Genomic DNA, 18,376 nt, shown 5'->3' with positions numbered 1-18,376 from the left:
TTCAGTTTCTCACAAACAGTCAGCACAGGCTGCTGGGATTGTACACAGTCAGGATGAGGATCAATCATGCGCTGCTAGCGATTCTGTTGAATGAAGTTTAAACACTGCTTGCAATTCCATTGGATAAGTTTAAAAGTAGCAGCTTCAGGGATTGGATCGCATCCAACTGGGGTGGGCTATTGATTTTTGAATGTTGTGTAAGTACTGTGTTCTGGTCTTTGTTCGGCAGAACAGGTCTTGGCAAATATCCAATCTGTTCTCCGTGTACACGTAACAAGCTTGATTAAATAAGCCACCTTGTCCAGGTTGTCGTGTTTGTTCCTCTCTGTAATGAGCTGAGCCACAGGGAATAACCCCATGTGGAAGCTGACTCAATACATGGGTCTTGAAACCGCTCCTACATCAACAGGGGGGCAGTTTTTGGCAGGCCAGGTCCGTGTGCGGCCGGCGCCATGTTGTACAGCCCGACCGCCGTTCTGCATCTGTATCAGCAGGTAAGGGGCTTTACGTGGCGCGGCTGCTAGCCCCCTAACAGTCAGAGCATCAGTGCGGGTGTGGCGTCGATACTTTGGTCCTAAGACCAGACACATCTTCCGGATATAGCCGCAGAATCAGAGAATCCAGCCCTTAGTCTCAGGAATGGAGAATCCAGCCCCAAGTATTCAGTCTTATTAGAGACTGTAGTGTAGAGTCCTCACCTTGGTACCAGGGTGGGAACCTTCAACAATGGGGCGAATCTTGCACTAATGCATCAGAGAAAGTTTAAATGAGATTTTCTTTAAGCTCTGAAGCATTTTCTAGAGTGTATAGGGAATGAGTTTTTCTTCTGGTTCAAGAGTCAGTAATGAGAAGTCATTAATTTAAAATTGACTTTAAGGCAGGTCGCGGGCTTGTTATTGATAGTGATTGAGACAGAGACAGGGGTGGAATTCTCCATCGGCCAACGGCAGAATTGGGAAATGCAATTGGGCGGAGAATTTTGGCGTCAGCCGAAAATCGAGGTCGGCTCCAGGCGCCAAACGGAATATCATGCTCCGGTTCCTTGACAGTGGCGTGAATGCGTTCCAACCTGGGCATACAAATTGTGCAGTAAAGGCCATTGGCATATAATTAACGGGCCCGACCCGGCATTTTCCAGGTCTTCCACGATGATCCGTCTCCGCCAGGAGATATTACCAATGGCGAAGTTCACTTGCAGTATTTCAAACCGGGAAACAGGCACTGTGGCTGCTGAAGGTGCAGGAAGGGATACAGTGTCCAACTTCGCTATAGTGTCCTGACAGCTGGCCAAGGCATCTGCCATGACTGACCACTGGGAACATAGCATCACTGGTCGTGTGGGTTGCCCCACCAGGCCAACCTCCAGGTATTCTCTGGGCTCAGCCGACCCATCAACAGGATGAGCGTGCTCCAGTGCAATGCCATCATCTTGACTGGGTAAGGATCGGCATGCATTGGAATTAAGTGAGTTCTACGTGGCGCCGGTGCTAGTCGATTAAAGGGACCTGAATCCTCCAGGGTGACTGGTGGTAAACAAGACAAATTTTGACTGCTTCTGCAACGAACTGGCACAGGAATGATAGGCCAAAAATGTTTTTGCATGTTGTACATTTTTGTGTTTCTGTGGTTTCCCTTTCCATGAGACATGTACAAATCATTTCTCTTTTTTTCCCAATATAAAAGTCTTAGAACCACTTACCCAGCAGTATCATTTTTTAATTTTGGATCTAATAGTAATAGGAAAAAAAGTGAAAGACTGTGTTCATTTAGCATATTGACCTTTCAGCATTGGATTTGGCTTTGAAAGCAGCTCAGAATGATGGCATAAAAGCCTTCTCATTCTCTCCTGGCTGATAGGATCTAAAGTAATATGAGCTGCTTCCAAGCATGTTTTCATTGGGAGTAGTCCACGGTACAAACTGCTCTTAATTTAATTCAAAATTAGCACCAGTTATTAAATTGACATTACTTGGTAGTCCCACTCAGAAAAGTCACAAGGTGGCAGGTATGGGGCTATCACACTGCTGAGGTTAAGATAGTGCATATCACCGGGGTAAAGTAAAGCAGGTTTTACCATGTGCTGGGCTTGTCGGGATCGGGAGAGCTCGACGAGATAGTTCACAGAAGACTTTGCTCCACGTGTCACCTGCACTGAACCTGCCCTTGAAATGTACTGGAACCATCTGCTGGAACGTTGGAAATTCATTCCTTTTACTAACACCACCTCATTTGATGAGCATTTCATAACCCCACTACCCTCCCCCCCCAAAAAAAATCCAACATGTGGAATGATATCAAAATATTCTAATTTTTGCAAAGCTTGTTTTCCTTGTAAGTTATCCCAGTCCTGGGATAAAAAGAAAACTGGAAGTGTATTTTTTTTAATGAGCCTGATACCACTACGCACAGTTTGCTTTCTGTTTACACTCCCAGTTTGTTTCCGTCCTTCCACAGGCTGCAGCCAGGAAGGCTTTTAAGTAGAAATTGCAGCTGAAACAATCTCCTTTATACCACACAAAGATTTCACTGCGGTTTGCCTTGCCCTTGTAAACATTAGAAAGAAAAGGAGGAGACTTCTTTCCCAAACTGTCAGTTAAATCTTCTCCTCAGCTTGGTTCTCAGCTTTTGAGGTTTAACTCTTGGGACTCCTGGAGACGTTTTAATATTTTTCCTCTTTACCTTATTTCCTCCTTATTAAACGCGGTTGTGTGGCGGCCTACTTGAAAGCTGGAACGCATGAAAATAGATAAATCGAACCAGTCATTCCTCACTCCGTCTCACTCACTTACAGCCCAAAAAGAAGTGACGTGGCTTTAGAAAAATGCACGCACACCTTGACGCAAGTTTTTGTAACCTATGAACTGTGGGTGATGGCACAAGATGGCGATGGCTAATGTTTGGGGCAGCTGACTGAGAAGGCATGAGATTTCTACTGTTAAACTTATGAATTTGATTATAACCACGGAATTTGCACAGCAAGAGAATGCTTCAGGCAAAACATATTAAAGGACTGCGGCAATTAATCACAGTTTTTTCTGAAAGGTTTAATTTTTGAATGGAATCCTGGAGAAATTTCCTCTTTAAAAGATATCCTGATGGTGAAACTGCTTATTCGCTTTGCAGAGTCTGTGATAATTATCTGTGCTATGAGGTAAGGTAGAAACATTTTTCATTTTAATTACTGCATCAACTTAATGGAGACTTAACCCCACACGGAGTTCCTTTGTTGCATTCTCCTTTTGCCTCTCTGCCCCTTTGTGCTATTGCAGCCAGAGTACTGCGCTCTTCTATTTTCCTAGGTCATTATAACATCTGGAACAGGCCTTCAGATTGTTGTGGCCTCCAGCAGGGTCACAGGGGGGCCTCCGATCCAGCTGGTTCCTCTCCACTCTTCCAACTGTTCCCTTGCTCAAACCTCATGGAAGAACAAAGGTGATTGATCTACAGGTTGCCCCTGAAGCAACCTCTGAAAGGGATTTGTTGTGCTGTAGGTTGATGGTTCCTGTGAAGGACATTCCAACTGCTGAGGTTATTGTTCTGTGCAGCATACAGTTGAAGATAATGTAATAGTAAGAAAAGAACATTAACGAGAAACAGGGCAGGCAGCCGAGAGAAAGTATTGACTCCCCTGGATTCACCTGTTGCAATACATGGATTTTAAAAGTATAATTGTGTGGACGGTTTGCACAAACTTTGTTGGTATTTTGACATTGATCCTTTGGCTTGTGTTAGCTCCCTGGGGGACATGACCAATGCCAACAACCCACACCAAATATGTTGTTGAGTCTAAGAACTAACTTCTGTTGATCCTGTGGCCTCCAATCACCACTTTCAACATCCTGGCAGTTCGCATTGATCAGAAACTGAACTGGACCAGTCATATAAATACTGTGGCTACAAGAGCAGGTCAGAAACTAGGAATCCTATGGTAAATAACTTGACTCCGTAAAGCCTGTCTACCATCTGCAAGGCACATGTCAGGAGTGTGATGGAATACTCTCCATTTGCCTGGATGAGTGCAGCTCCAACAACACTCAACAAGCTTGACATCATCCAGCCAAATAAGCCAACTTGATTGTTAATCCTTCCACAAACATTCAATCCCTCCATCAACAACACACGACAGCAGCAGTGTATATCATCTACAAGATGCTCTGTAGTAATTCACCAAGGCTCCTTAAAAATCACCTTCCAAACCCATGACCACTGTCATCTAGAAGGAAAAGGGCAGCAAATACATGGGAACACCATCACCTGAAGGTTCCTCTCCAAGCCACACACCATCCTGACTTAGAAATATATCGCCGTTCCTCCACTGTCGCTGGGTCAAAATCCTGGAACTCCACCACTGTGGGTTTTCCTACACCACATGGATTGCAGCAGTTGAAGAAGGCAGCTCACTGGCACCTTCGCAAGGGCAATTAGGGATGGGAAATAAATGCTGGCCGAGCCAGCGGAGTCCACATTGCTTGAATTCATGAAATAAAATATGGAGCGAGTGCAAAACCTAGCCCATTGCGTTTTCTTAATAGGCAGTGTACTGACTGAGGTGTTTGACTGTATCCAGTGTTTGAAACTCAAAAACGCACATTTGGGAGATAAATAGTTTAGATGTTGGCGAAGTTTGGCTTCATTCACAACTTGATATCAGAGACAGAAGCATAATGAAAAAAAGTAGTGAAATCGAGGATGGAGCAGTAGAAGATCATATGGAAGTTGCCGATAAAAATTAAGCAGATAGCAGCGCAAGGAATAGAAAGAGACCCAAGTTGAATCCTTGGGGCAAATGTGAAGGTGAATGTGCAGCAGAGAAAGAGTTTGGATTGAAGATGGAACAGGTAGGAATGCAACCATGAAAAGGGTGACAGGAGTATTGGGCAGTGGGCCATGTGGAAGAACATTGAGAGGTTGACTAACACACTTTGAAGCCACTCAATGTCGTGGAAATTATAATAAAGACAAATTCCTCGAGGTTCGATTTAAGGAAATTTATTTACACAAATATATTTGTGGAGTGTTCTGGCTGCATAGCCAGTGCACCACACTCTGAGATTCGATTGAAGGAAGCTGATCTGAAATAACAGCTTGAAGTAAACAGACATGTTTATATTAAATAGACCTTGGAAAGTAGGTACGATGAAATACGTAGTACGTATGTTCTTGCCCTTGGCTAAAAACAACTCGAGTACACATTTTGTTATCTTTCAGAGGACAATGTGTTATAATAAGGCTGAGACCAAAATATTAAGCAGTATTTTGTTTGTTCCCCTACCTACTTATTTTCGTTTGACTATATAGTCAAGCATTTCCCAGCATGCTTCTAAGTTGGCAACTCATTAATTTCCCTTCCACACTCAAGATACCCTAGGTGACATTAACTAGAGTAGGCCTGGTATGGTGGGAAAGAGGGAAACTGGAAAGGGGTTCAAGAATAGAGAGGTAATTGGCAATAGGATATTGAAAGAAGTTAAGGAGAAAAGAGATATTAAAAATGAGGTGATAATTGGACAAATGGGAGGTGTGTATGTTGACCTTTTGAGAAAACAGTAATTATAGCAGTTTGAAGGACGAAGTGGTGCCTGCCGAATTAAACTCTTAGGCTGAGGAGATTAGTTAACTGACCAGAAGCTGAGGTATGGAATCATAGCATCCCCACAGTGTAGAAGGAGGCCATTTGTCCCATCGAGTTTGTGCCAACCCTCCGAAAGAGCATTCAACCTAAGCCCATGCCACCACCCTGTCCCAGTAACCCCACCTAACGTTCTGGACACTAAGGGGCTATTTAACATGGCCCATCAACCTAACCTGTATATCTTTGGACTGTGGGAGGAAACCTGAGGACCCAGAGGAAACCCACGCACACATGGAGAGAACGTGCATATTCCACACAGTCACTCAAAGCTGGATTGAAACCAAGTGCCTGGCTGTGAGGCAGCAGTGCTAACCACTGTGCCACCTTGTCACCATGTGAAGGCTGTTATGGAGGTCAGGGGAGAATTATCAATAGATCCCCCCGTGGGTTTAATGGAATATGAATTCCCCTATAAAGCTGGCGGTAGCCCGCCCAATAGCAAATTCGCCTGAATCTTTTCGCTGCTAACAACGGGGAGCTGATTTTAAACGCTCACTCACTACTCACTCCCAGTCAACATACACTGTAAGAGGTCTTACAACACCTGTGTCCACCCCAGTCCAACGCCAGCATCTCCACATCATGGCTACCATCGACACCAGTCAACACACAAACATGGCAGCGTGCAGACCTGCAACCTCGCTTTGGAAATGCCGACCTGAACATGCTTCTTGACGCCGTCGATGCGAGATGGGATATCCTGTTCCTCCAAGGGGGTCAGAGGGCAAGCAGCAGGATCAGCAATGCCATCGGGAAGGCATTGGCAGTCATGTCAGTTTGGGCAGCATGACCAGGAGGACCACTGCTAATGTCAGAAGAAGACCAATGACCCCCACAAATTCCCAAACCCCCCCCCAGTCTGCCCACCTCGGCTGCTACATGCACAACGAGGGCAGTCTGCACGAGATCCATACCAGCAAACATATTTGTATCTGGAAGGAATTAGAGGAGAGAGAGACAAACAATCTTAGCCCAGGATAGGGCTCCCATCCTGGGGCCCTCAAAAAACCCAGGCCTCTACCCACCCTTAAAATGACTGTCCCACCTTCTCTCAGAGTGCCAACCAGCAGGCCAATTGTGCTGGCAACCCTTGCTCTGCGCTCTCACCCCCAGCCAGACCAGATGTGCTGAGACCCTAACCCTCTGCCAGAAACATTGAGGAGACATGCTCAGCTGTCCTCTGCTCAACCAGACACCATGGGAGGGTCCTCAGTGGTGAAACCCTGCTCTTTACTGTTTGCTTGTTGGTGGCTGTGTCTTTGCTGCTGATGCTCCCAAAGTACAGGCACACTGTTCAGGCATCAAAGGTTGCTGGACATCCAGTCCATTAATCATCCTCTCAGACATGACACCTGGTTCTTTGAGGAGGCACTTGAGAGTTCAGAGGTGCGAAGTGTCATCACAACGAACAAGGCTAATTCCTCATTTGAAATAACCTTCAGCTGTGAAGCTAGAAGCTGCTCACAGTCAAGGGGGATGAAATTGACTTTCATGAAAGAAGCCGCAGCCGGGCTCTGTGCTGGGAGGGTTTGGTGGGACAGGCTACAGCTGTGGTTGCAATTTACCATGGCTAATCCATCTAACCTGCACATCTTTGGACACGAAGGAGCAATTTACCATGGCCAATCTTTGGACTGTGGGAGGAAACCGGAGTATTCTGGAGGAAATCCACGCAGACCGGGGAGAATGTGGAACCTCCATACAGTTCTTCTGCACTGTAAATTCTATGATTCTATACACCCAAGGCTACAATCAAACTTGGATCGCTAGCACTGTGAGGCTGCAGTGCTAAGCACTGTTCCACTGTGACATCATGCCGGCACCCAATAAATATTCTGTGAAGGGTGAAGGTCTGGAGAAGGTGCTCACTATTGAAATGCTAATATATTAAAATGAGGTCTCCAGGCTCGCGTGATTCACACTACTCCACTGGCCGAGGGGCTGGGGAGAGATGATGTGTTTAAGATTCCAAAAGCCAATCATTCTGGAAAGAATCACATTTTTTGCTTCTCTCCAGATTTTGAGCCCACGCCGACATTCTCACGGACAGAGAGAGAGGACTTAAAACTGCCCCTCAATTTCTACATTAAACAAACTGCAAGAACATCATGAACAACTTTGTTTAATACGCTATCCGGAGTTCAATTAATGTCCCAGAATGCAATGGTGATCAAGGTTCCCAAGCAGGAGCTGGGGAAAAATTAAAGTAAAGGCCTATGCACAGTTGAAGAATTATCTTACCTCTTATTCCTGTTGTCAATTTAACACAATTTGTGGCTTTCCTCCAAAATGCAGGCTTTTGAATATCAAATTATAATTTATGACCTGTTATTGTTCTTCATCTAGCCAAACGCCATTGTTAAGTCGGCAACTGCAGCTCAATGTGTTTATAAATGTGTTATTGATCCATCAATAGTATCAGTAACAATACCCACTGTGTGGTAGTGGGCCTCTTGTGTTACTTCTGATTCCTTCCCCAACACAAACTTTCTTCCAGTTGGTCTGTCCCAGCTTGCTTTACCCGGGGTCCACCTACACAGCTACAAACCCTTACAGTGAAAATAAATTGTCAATCATCCAGATGGTTTTTACAAAGGCCTCTTTATGTCAGTGGTTACTAGTTGGCTGGAAGCCCACCATGCAGCTGCAGTTCGCCGTGGCCATAGGTTCCAGGGGTCCCTGAAACTAACTCTCATGACATATGCGCAAAGGATACGGAGCACTGAATCTGTCTGTCCAAATCCAGCATTCTAGAAACAGATCTTGGAACTTTAGTTTTGAATTTGAGAGGGCCCTGGCTTTTGGAATAAAATATCCTTTACAGCGCAGTCCGGAAAGTGGGCTGGCCCGGGTGGAGCTGCTGCATGTTCAGATCTTGGTGGTAGCAGGAGGGGAAGAGAGTCAACTATTTTTAGTATTACTGCTCTACTCCATGCATTTTATTGGATTTATTCCATGTTTTGCGATGGACCAAACTAAAAAAATAATGAAAAATGAAAGATCTGTCCAGCAGGTCAATTCGCAGCCGAAAGGAAAAGTTATTTCATTGGTTCATCCAGTATACTTCACTGGAACTCAGTCCTGATGAAGAAGCCCACCCAATGTTTTCCCATTTTGGGTATTGACTGCCCGTTGCTCCAGCATTTTCTGTTTATAACCTCAGGGCCAGAATTCTCTGAGCCCACGCCGGGTCGGAGAATCGTCGGTCACGCCAGAAATTCCCGCCACGCCTCTCCGACGCCGGGACGCGATTCTCCGGTGAGCAGAGAATCGGCGGCAGACAGGCACATGCGGTTGACATGACGCTGGTCGGGGGCTGTTCCTCCTTCCACGTGGGCCTGCTGTGTGGTTCCGCCATGTTGAGCTACACCGGCGCGGAAATGGCCAACACGCACATGCGCCAGCGTGGAAACGGCCACCGTGTGAATGTGCGGATCTGCGCCGGCAGTGCAGGGCTGCATATCACTGCCGGATCTGCATGCAGCACTCTGGCACTGTGCTGGCCCTGCTGGCCGCTGAATCACTGGGCCAGGGGGCCCGTGGACGCCGGCGTGAAACAGTCCGGTGTTTACGCTGGCATCAACACGTAGCCAGGATTTTGGAGAATCCCGGCCCAGGCCTGGGATTCTTCAATCCCGGCCAAGTTCTAACGCCGGCATCAAAAGCGGTGCGACCCACTCTGGCGTCAATGGGCCTCCAGGCCCAGGTATTCACCCCTTCCTAGAGGGTTACTACAACGCCAGAGTGGTGTCCGCAGCTCCGGCGCTCGAACGCAGGCGCGCCATGGCCAGCACAGATCCACGCATGCGCTCCACGGCCGCCGCGAGCCCGAGCATGCGTGCCACGGCCTGCGCGATACTGCGCATGCGCATCACAGCCGGCACGAGTCCGCACATGCGCACCATGGCTGGTGCTAGTCCGTGCATGCGCGTGAGTTCCTGACTCCGCGCCGGCCCCCAGGCAATATAGCGGAGCCCTACAAGGGCCCGGCGCGGAGGAACATAGACCCCCCACGGAATTAGCCCACCCGCCGATTGGTAGACCCCGATCACAGGCCAGGCCACAGTGAAGGACCCCCCCGGAGTCGGATCACCCCGCCCCACCACCAGATTGGCCCCCGCAACCAGAACTCCAAGGTCCCGCCGGGTGGGACCATACGTAAGAATCCCGGCCTAGATCTTTACTACTTCTTTGTTTATACTTTGTATTTGTTGATTCTTTTTGCTTAACTTTCACAGAGGCTGTTTTTCTAACTTTATTTTAGATTCAGTAGTAGGCCCAGTTCATAATTTGTGAAAAATGCTGTTTGTAATTCCATTCCATATTGTGTGACAGATTTGTTTCATCTTCTAACAGATGCATTCTGTAAAATGATTGACACAGGGGCAAGATTCCATCTAGTTGATATGTACAGTGACATCGCACATGCAATAAAAAAAGAATGTGTTTACATGTAGCAACCACAGAAAATCCTCCCCCAGGAAGTGTTTACAGAGCATGCAGAAAATGTTTGAAGATGATGTTTTAAACAACAGCATACACAGCACATTTGATTCATTTAAAAACGCAAATACATCCTGTACCACTAATTCAACATAATAATACCTTACAACCAAAGATGGACGGGGACAGACCTCACCCCCAGAAGCCCCCATGTCAGGATAGCACAGCAATTTCCTGGGAATTTCAAAATCCCATTGGGCAATTACCCTGCGGTGCATCTCCGATGCTGAGATTTAAATTGCAGGGCGGAATCATCCCAGAAATTGTCAAAGTCCGGTTTCGGCCGGGTGAAGCATTTGACCCACCGACGCCAATGGCAGTTTTTTTCCACCATATTGTGCAGCACTTTGTTTGCAAAATGCAACAGCCGGGCAGCACGGTTGCGCAGTGGTTAGCACTGCTGCCTCACGGCGCCGAGGTCCCAGGTTCGATCCTGGCTGGGTCACTGTCCGTGTGGAGTTTGCACATTCTCCCCGTGTTTGCGTGGGTTTCGCCCCCACAACCCAAAGATGTGCAGGCGAGGTGGATTGGCCACGCTTAATTGGAAAAAATTAATTGGGTACTCTAAATTTATATAAATAAATAAATAAGTGCAAAGACACGGGTTTCATGGTGGATCCCTGGCAGGACAGCCTCTTATTCACCCGCCCGGTTGTGACATTAGAGCTTTAGCAATCCAGGAGCCACATTTAAAGGCTGCTCATGCGCAGATCTAGAACCTCTCAAGGAATAGGAAGCCGCTGGCAACTGATAACTGCCTAGTAACATGCTGCCGTTAGATTTAGCGGCGCTTTCCTCAAGCACCCTATGAGGCACAATAGAGACCTGCTCCATGTCCTCTACCCCTGCTCTGGGCAAAGGCTAGCAAGCAAGGGCGCCAATCCAGTGTGGGAGGAGGAGGCAATATGGTCAGTGCGAATACCCTCCAAAAGAAGACAGATATCCAATGTTGCAAAAGGAGGAACGATCTCCTCTGTTCTGCTCGGTTAAGTCACTCTTCTCATCATTCTACACTTACACACTTACAGATGAATCACACACCCACAGGGATCTCACTTACTGCCAACTCAAAGGACATGAACAGTCACTCCTCCACACACATCTACATCTCCCCTGGTCTCAACCCATCCATTGCCCCATTCACCATTTACACCAGGCATTCTTATCATCTGGCCTGGTAGGCATCCTGCCTACACGCTCGACAACTGTCTTCATACAGGTCAAGCTGGCACACAACAAAAGGGGGAGGTTGAAGAGTTGGCGAACCCAAAGTCCTGACAGACTCTGAAGATAGGGAAATTCAACTGCGGGGTGAGGATGTGTAATATTCATGTATTGACAGTGAGGTGGGCAGCGTTCAACCAAGTGTGGATCCTGCACTGCAACATCCATCAAGCAACCATGCTGTTTCATAGACCCCTGCCTAGCACTAATGGTCTTTCATTTATTTTGCAGGCACGTCAGGGAAGCAGCCGAGGAGGTCCTTGAGCCTGGTCCTGGATTCCGGCCCAAAGAAGAGCACAGTTGGGGAATCCACAGACACCAACATTGTTGACCCATCACGTTCTCTCACACCCCCAGCAGCACAGAGACATCCACTTCAGTGTGATCTAGGGCAACCCATGGTGCTGGCACTCAGAGGATTGATTCAGGCCAGGAATCTGCTGTGTCCCAGTCGGATGAGGAGCCTCTGGATTTGGTCAGGAACATTGGGAAAGGAGTCTGTTGCACTCTTCTGATTGCAGGGCTAGATGGAGGATCGCGCTCACATGCCAATGCACTGAGGTCAATATTGGTAGGTTGCCGGTTGCCATGGAGAGATCATTGACCCAGGACATCTGTCCTTCACTGCTGAGGGAGCTGCATTCCATGACTAAGGCACTTGCTGACATATATCAGATTCAATGCCAGAGGGGATGGGCATCTCAAATTCATTCGAGCTGCTTCTGCTTCTCAAGGAAGCAGCCAGGCGCCCTCAAGTACACATAGGGAGGAGGGTTAGCTGGTACACATCCTGGAGCCATTCATCCAGGTGACTCTGGAATGTCCAGCCCATCTGTCACCCCTCTTCCTGTGACCCCTTCAAGCCCAGCTCCACAGGCCAAGGAGTGTGGCACTGCCACACAGCAGGACCCTGAAAGCAGGAAGCGGCCCTCCAGGTCTCGGCCTTCCATAGGACGCCCGAGTGGTCGTCACAGACAACAGGGCATGTTAGACAGGAGGCTGCCTCCAGCTCCACTGTGGATGTTGGGGATGCAGAAAGATGTAGCGACAGGGTTAGAAAGGTTAAGGTGTAGTTGCACAATGTTGGCATGGGTATTAATTAATTGTGCATAATGTTAACAAGTGTACATAAACTTCCATTAATGTCACCCTGGCAAGGCTCCTTGATGGACAGTGTTTCTGTCAGTCTGAAGTGAAAGGTTGGTGTTTGCACAAGACAAAGGCTTCTCAGCTCAAGGCCTCCTCTCTGTAATACCTGCAAACTTCCTAGCACATTGATGACACGCCTCCACAGACACTGGACACATCAGTCATGACTGCACGTCGATGAACTTATCATTGCTGCCAGAATGTCCTAGATTGGTGTCAGAATTCTGTCACTCTCCCTGTGTTCTCTCAGCACCTTTGAGGTGTGGCTGGTTCCCCCATTCATCAGCTGCTGTCTCCGATGACACCGTGGTCCTGAAAGATTCAGCTCACGAAGGAAATGAATGCACCTTAAGAACAGGTGGCCATCATGTACCCTAAGTTAAAGCAGAAAATCAAGGCATTGATGCCTTGTTTCTGTTTTAAATGCTGGACTGTTCATTCAAAACCGGATAAATGGTAATTCTCAAATTCAGGTAGTATCTGGGAGTATTTTAATCCCAATCTGGTTTGAGTGGTCTTAATCCAGTTCCTGGTGGCATAGCTTCTCATTACAAAACTCCACTGGTTTGTCATTAATTTGCAATTAGACTTCAGAGAGATCACAGAATGGTACATGCTGGAATTGGAGAATGTGGGTTAGGTGCTTTTTCGGGGTTGGCTTTGAGGAATACCATTTGGGGCACAGTACAGAGCGATTTACTCCATGTTGTACCTCATGTGGGAGCTTTTGATCGGGCCTTTCAGAAGAAACTTTAATATAGATTTAACCATAGTGTATCCAACCTGAGTGCTCGACACTCGGCGCTTGAAATGCAACCATGTTCCATTTCCCCAGCACTTGATCCCTCATCTTGGCCAGCACAAAATTCACCAAAAATAAACTGAAAGAAAGAATACTCTTGGCTGGTCTCAGCATTATGTCTGACAAAGAACACGGTGAATTTTTGAAATGTGCAATTTTTAGCCATCATTTTGAGGCACAAGCGATTTGTTGTATTGAGACAGATGGCTGTGGTGCAGTGTCAAGCTGATATTGGTAACTGTCACCCCTTCACACCTCTCTACTTTATATTGCATGTTGCAAAGTTGATTTATAAGAAGGATTGCCTGCTATAGCAACAACTGTTTTGTCTGTCGACAGCATTCATAACCATATGTTATGTTATTCATTTTGAATGGAGCATTTATTTGAAAGACAGCCTGCAGAGCTGGCTTATAATATTCAGACATAAGAATCATGCCAAATGATACAAACCCTCACATTTCAGGACGTGTGTCCATTGATTAAAAGGCAAAACATTTACATCGAGGATGCTGTGCAAGCATCTCCTTTTAATCGTCAAACATTCATTTTGTGCAATAGAAAACTGAAGCCCAAACCTGTCCAACACACAAATTTTGCTTTCATATCTGAAAAGACTTTTCTTGCATCTCACTTATACTTTTAGACAGAAAACTAGAGCCAGTTACCTAATAGTTAATCCTTTGCTCATCTTTCACTTTTCTCTGCGTTTTAGTGATGCTACCATAACCCGTGCATTACTGGACTATCGGGGTAGCACAGTGGTTAGCACTGTTTCTTCACAGCATCAGGGTCCCAGGTTCGATTCCCGACTTGGGCCACTGTCTGTGCGGAATCTCCATGTTCTCCCCTGTCTGCGTGGGCTTCCTCCAGGTGCTCCTGTTTCATGCCATAAATCCCAAAAGACATGGTTGTTAGGTAATTGGACATTCTGAATTTTCCCTCTGTGTACCCGAGCAGGCACTGGAACATGGCAACTAGGCGCTTTTCACAGTAACGTCATTACAGTGTAAATGTTAGCCTACTTGTGACAATAAAGATTATTATTGTGTGAGCATCGCTCAATTGCTAGTACTCTCACCTCTGAGTCAACAGATTGTAGATTTACGACTTAAACCCAAAGGCCTCATAAAACTATGGATAGTCCTGTCATAATTTTGATAGGAGCCTATCGAAATGCCTGGAAGCTAGGCTTGGACCCAGTTACGTTGAGTGTTTATTTATTTGTTTGTTTATTTTTCGTCCATAGCCTGTGGTGTCATTGACTGGGTCAGCATTTTATGCCAAACCCTAATTGCCCTTGAGAAGGTAGTGGTAAGGTAGCTCTTGGATCGTTGCTATAGGTACACCCACAGTGCTGCTAGGGTGGGATATTCCAGAATTTTGACCCAGTGACAGTGAAGGAACAGCAGAATACTTCCAAGTGAAAAGGATAGTATGTGGCTGAGAGGGAAACTTACCCCGGACTGCCCTTCCCCCTCCCCCATATTTCAAGCCTCTCTGAAAAAAAATCAGTGCATGTTTTTTACGCCATCACTGTGGCGGAATAGGGCCTGATGGAGCCAGTGAATAGATCCACAGAAATCTACCAGGCGGACCTTCCAACTTCAGTGGCTTTGAGGAGGTCCACCTTCCAGCCTCTGCGTGGTCCTGGAGATCCATCTTCTTTCTTCTAGAGATGCATCACGTTTCTTCAACTGTAGGTCAGTTATGTCCAACACCTTTTAAAACTGACACCGGGATATGATGGCGGGACATGAGCCATCCAACAAAATTCTGCAAGACTCCCCCTCAATGTATATTTAATGAGGCCAGGGCCACACAGTATGGTGCAAATTTCCAGCGGCCTCCGCAACGGGAAACTCTCCACGGGTAGTCCGGAAGGGAAAATCCTAGGGTCCACAGATGCTGGATGCCTGTGCCTCAAACTGAAGAAGGCAGCCCCAGGTCTTCTGCAGGTAAGTGCTAATATGTGCAAGCTTAATTTGAACACAGTTAGGGATGGACAGCAAATGTTGGCCACAAGCAGTGCCCACATACCCTTTTGGCCCATCCTGAGGAGGTACCAAGGCTCTAAGGATTCAATTTTGTCCATTTTCTTATTTTGTCCAAAGAATCATTGAAGGAAGGTTTAGGTTTTGTTATTTTCAATGGAGAAGAAATTGTTAAGCAACGTAATCCAGGTTATCCTGAATATTTTGAAAGATTGTGGTTGCAGCATCTACTACTTCCTCTCTGACTTCCATCAATACTACAAGTTGCCTGCTTTTAATCTTCCTGATGAGATATTCAGAAGTCCTTTTTAATTCATCTTTTAAGGTACAAAGAAATGTTATGGACTCACAGATGTTGCCTGTATATCAAACTTCTGAATGCATTTATATCTTGCATATAGCATGTAAATGTAGTTAGTTCCTATTAACCGCAAGTTTACTTTCCCAAAACAAAAATTGTTTCAAGAATTCCCCTTTCAGCTGTTCCTAATTGATTGCGCAGCTGATCTGTGTCGATCTGTGGTTGTCAATACGGAAACCATATAAACCTCATCATAACTCTCAGCATAGATTGTCAGCAGTCAGATATGTTACCTGTTAGGCCCGGCTTCCTCTTCATTCTACTGAATAAATAAATGTAAAGAAAATGCCAATTAGACAGAACAGCAACGATTTCCATCTGGAGTCAAATCTCAGAAATAAACAGATGGAGTATGCTCACCGCAACATCATTGGCTTAGATCAAACTGGTTATAAAGGAAACTGAGCCATCCCAGATCTCCTAAATGTAAAAATCTCTGCCTGTCTGATGATAATTTTAAATTCCCGTAACTGCTGAAAACGTGGCTGGAGAGATAGTTACAAAAAATAGCAGAGCAATTACCCACTCTGTTCTTGCTCTTTGGGGATTTAAATGCCGCTGCTTTTGGCAGCAGGCGAAGTGACCACTTACAGCAGGCAGATGCAGCATACATTTATACAAATCTGAGTTCTATTGTCAATAGGATGCCAATGTCCTTTTAGCGTGTGTGGGGTGCCAGTCCCACTCAGTGTTCTGAAGACTCAAGGGGCCAAAAGAGGTCAATGCGAGACTGTGCTTTGCCGAGTCTGAAGAAGCCTTGGACTCACTCTGCCTCCACTGCACCCTCACCTTCCCAACGATGAGAATCGAGTAAAACTCCCTCATTGTCATTTACTTTCCAGCTGCGTGCAGCCTCGGGGCTGTGTGATTTTAGTCAGCCAACCACTGCACAGCTGCCTTTTTTCTGCCTGTTTCAGGTGGCCAGTTGCCTAGGTGTTAAAATAGCTCATGTTTCAGATTGGTGTCATTGGGGGTTTTGGCACTCACTTCTCCCTCGACCCGCTTAACATCCATTTCAAGTTAAAATCACCCCCTCTGTGATTCTTTTCATTTTGGCTATCCATCATTTTCTCTGTGTCTTTATTGATCTTTCTATCTGTATTGATCAATTTCTACCTATTTCATCCCAATATATTTCTGTCAGCCTCTATTCATCTCTATATTTATCTATTCAATATAGTTCTCTGTCTTTTAATATATATATATTTCTCTGTTCACCACTGTATTTCAATATACCTCCACCTCTATCTTTCTATTCAGCTCTTTATCTGTCTGTGATTCTGTGTATCACTCACTCATTCTCTCTTTCTGGGTGAAGTGTACCCACTCCAGTGTTATTCTTTTTGGTGTGCGTTATGCATGTATCCTGGGATTCTTGTGAGCCACACATCTGTCAGCCCTGGACCTGTTCCATATTAAGATCTAAAAACATTTATGTTACTGATGATTAGAACTCTGATGGGCCTCAGTACATATTAAAAGTGAAGTTACATACAGTGGAATTTTTATAACCACACATGAGATGTGAGCATCACTGGCTTGTACAGCATTTATTGCCCATCCCCAGTTGCCCTTGAGAAGGTGTTGGTAAGCTGCCTTCTTGAACTGCTGCAGTCCCTGAGGTGTGGGTGCACCCACAGTGCTGAGAGGCTTGGGCAGTGAGGAACGTGAAGAACAATCCATTTATCATTTACTTTATTGTGACTATAATATTTTCCTTTACAATGATGAAATAAAACATTTGGATCTAAATTAAATATACAATTAAGAAAATAAGAACACATAGATCAGTCAAGTGGCTTTGGGTACAGTAATTTCATCCTTTTGATAGCTTAGACCTGTCTCAACATTCTCACCTTAATGCATCACCCCAGCAACATATCCAGTTGTCTTTCCAATTTACTGTACCCTAACTTCAATAGCTTTCTGTAGTGTGGTAACGTGACCACAAAATGCATCCAAAACATGTTCATCTTAAAGTTAAAATTAATCACCTTTAATATATAAAAATAACGAACGTTGAAATACAACATGGACTCAAACGGGAGCAGCTAGTTAAACATGGAAATAACAGAACAGAATTAGTACTAATGGCAGTTAAATATAAATATACACAACTAACAATAACAACAACTAATGATACCACAGCACTTACTGATGACATCAGTAATGTATTTAAATAAGAAGATGCATTTTCAATTTAACTGCCAAAGATATTGAACCACTTTGGTTAAGAATAACTCCAGGTGGCCAACGCTGGTTACTGCTATATTTCCTGATATAAACACAATCATTCGGGTTAAAATTTCTCTCCTCTGCATTTTAAGCACACCTCTTTTGCTTTTCATATCTCCTTCTCAATTTTGCTTTGACATCTGGACCTAGCAGATCCAAGTGCGACTTCGGTCTTCTACCCATCAATAATTCACCTAACCGGCACAAGTTCGGACTGTGGGAGGAAATCAAAGCACCCAAAGGAAACCCATGCGGGGAAAATGTGCAAACCCCTCACTAACCAGTTGCCCAAGACCAGACTTCATCCTGGCCACTGTGCCACCATGCCGCCCATTCCTGTAATATGCTTTGACATTTTGGCAAGCAACCTTTCATCCAGTTGAAAGCTTGTTTGTTACCAAGAAATGTGTGTAAATACACAACAGCTCTACTCACACATGGGGCAGAAGCTTCCCCTCACCGCACAGAGTGCTGGC

Source organism: Scyliorhinus canicula, chromosome 17 (genome assembly GCF_902713615.1).
Source record: "Scyliorhinus canicula chromosome 17, sScyCan1.1, whole genome shotgun sequence".
Lineage (NCBI taxonomy): Eukaryota > Metazoa > Chordata > Chondrichthyes > Carcharhiniformes > Scyliorhinidae > Scyliorhinus > Scyliorhinus canicula.
This window is presented reverse-complemented; position numbering follows the sequence as displayed.